At 36.4% G+C, this 2,739-nt stretch overlaps 1 non-coding gene across 1 annotated transcript; it reads left to right on the top strand.

Moving 5' to 3' along the window:
- Positions 1-219: 219 nt before the first annotated feature.
- Positions 220-322, top strand: LOC115065327. Its single transcript, XR_003845104.1, has one exon. It is a non-coding gene; the product is annotated as a U6 spliceosomal RNA (small nuclear RNA).
- The last annotated feature ends 2,417 nt before the right edge of the window (positions 323-2,739 follow it).

Here is a 2,739-nt window from a genome sequence, read left to right as displayed (position 1 = left end):
ATGAAAACGGACTTTCATAACATAATATTTAGGTGAGTTAATGCTTTCTGGAATTCCTGACTTGATTTCAATAGTTTTAGGAAGTTAGGGCAGTTGATAGGAAAATTTATGAAGATGGTTTGTTTTGCCTGAAAGATATAACAAAGTCAGAATCAAGATTAGAACATGCTCCCTCCTTAAAAAACTAGTAAGGGCTGCATAGGTTAGAAAAGGAGTGCAGTACTTGCTTCTACAACACATATACTAAAATTTGAACTATACAGAGATTAGCATGGCCCCAGAACAAGGATAACACGCAAATTCTGAAGTGTTCCATATTTTTAACAGATATCTATAGAACATTACATCCTAAAACAAAAGGATACACCTTTTACTCAGCACCTCATGGTACCTCCTCCAAAACTGACCATATAGTTGGTCACAAAACAGGCATTAACAGATATAAAAATATTGAAATAATCCCACGCACACTATCGGATCACCATGCACTAAGGCTGCTCTTTTTCAATAACGACATAAATAATAGAAAGCCCTATACACGTGGAAGCTGAACAACACTCTACTCGACGATAACTTGGTCAAGGAAGAAATAAATAAAGAAATTAAAGGTTTTTTAGAGTTTAATGAAAATGAATCCACAACGTACCCAAACTGATGGACACAATGAAAGCAGTCCTAAGAGGAAAACTCATAGCTCTGAGTGCCTCCAAAAAGAAACTGGAACAAGCATACACTAGCAGCTTGACAGAACACCTAAAAGCTCCAGAACAAAAGGAAGCAAATTCACCCAAGAGGAGTAGAAGGCAGGAAATAATCAAACTCAGGGCTGAAATCAACCAAGTGGAAACAAAATGAACTATACAAAGAATCAACCTAACCAGGAGCTTGCTTTTTGAGAAAAATCAACAAGAGAGATAAACCCTTAGCCAGACTAATTAGAGGATACAGGGACAGTATCCTAATTTAAAAAAAAAAAAAAAACAGAAATGAAAAGGGAGACATAACAACAGAACATGAGGAAATCTAAAACATCATCAGATCCTACTACTAAAGGCTATACTCAACAAAACTGGAAAACCTGGAAGAAATGGACAAATTTCTAGACAGATGCCAGGTATCAAAGTGATATCAGGATCAGATTAATGATCTAAATAGCCCCATATCCCTTAAAGAAATAGAAGCAATCATTAATAGTCTCCCAACCAAAAAGCCCAGGACCAGATGGGTTTACTGCAGAATTCTATCAGACCTTCAAAGAAGACCTAATTCCAACTCTCCTCAAACTATTCCACAAAATAGAAACAGAAAGTACTCTACCCAGTTAATTCTATGAAGCCACAATTACTCTGATACCTAAGACACACAAAGATCCAATAAAGAAAGAGAACTTCAGACCAATTTCCCTTATGAATATCAGTGCAAAAATACTCAATAAAATTCTGGCAAACTGAATCCAAGAACACATCAAAACGGTCATCCATCATGATCAATTAGGCTTCATCCCAGGGATGCAAAGATGGTTCAATATATAAAAATCCATCAACATAATCCACTATATAAACAAACTCAAAGAGAAAAACCACATGATCNTCTCATTAGATTCTGAGAAAGCATTTGACAAAGTCCAACACCCCTTCATGATAAAAGTCTTGGAAAGATCCGGAATTCAAGGTGCCTACCTAAACAAAATAAAAGCAATATATAGCAAACCTGTAGCCAACATCAAATTAAATGGTGAGAAACTGGAAGCAATCCCACTAAAATCGGGGACTAGACAAGACTGCACACTTTCTCCCTACCTATTCAATATAGTACTTGAAGTCCTAGTGAGAGCAATTAGACAACAAAAGGAGATGAAAAGAATACAAATTGGAAAGGAAGAAGTCAGAATATGATTACTTGCAGATGATATGATAGTACATATAAGTGACTCCAAAAATTCCGCCAGAGAACTACTAAACCTGATAACCAAGTTCAGTGAAGTAGCTGGATATAAAGTTAACTCAAATCAGTGTCCTTTCTCTACACAAAGGATAAACAGGCTGATAAATAAATTAGGGAAACAGCAATCTTCAAGATAGTGACAAATAATATAAAATTCCTGGGTTTGACTTTAAGTAAGGAAGTGCAAGATCTGTAGGATAAGAACTTCAAGTCTCTGAAGAAAGTAATCTAAGATCTCAGAGGATGGAAAGATCTCCCATGCTCATGGGTTGACAGGATTAATATAGTAAAAATGGCTATCTTGCCAAAAGCAATCTACAGATTCAATGCAATCCCCATCAAAATTCCAACTCAATTCTTCACCGAGTTAGAAAGGGCAATCTGAAAATTCATCTGAAATAAGAAAAAACCTAGGAAATCAAAAACTATTCTCAACAATAAAAGGATCTCTGGTGGAATCACCATCCGTGACCTAAAGGTGTACTACAGAGCAATTGTGATTAAAAAAAACTGCATGGTACTGGTACAGTGACAGACAGATAGATCAATGGAACAGAGTTGAAGTCCCAGAAATGAACCCACACACATATGATCACTTCATTGATCTTTGACAAGGGAGCTAAAACCATCCAGTGGCACGAAGGCAGCATCTTCAACAAATGGTGCTGTCTCAAGTGGTGGTTATCTTGTAGAAGAATGTGAATCGATCCATTCTTATCTCCTTGTACAAAGCTCAAGTCTAAGTGGATCAAAGAACTCCACATAAAACCAGAGACACTGAAAGTTATAGAGAAG

The sequence above is a fragment of the Mus pahari genome, chromosome 13 (genome assembly GCF_900095145.1).
Source record: "Mus pahari chromosome 13, PAHARI_EIJ_v1.1, whole genome shotgun sequence".
NCBI lineage: Eukaryota > Metazoa > Chordata > Mammalia > Rodentia > Muridae > Mus > Mus pahari.
This window is presented reverse-complemented; position numbering and strand designations above follow the sequence as displayed.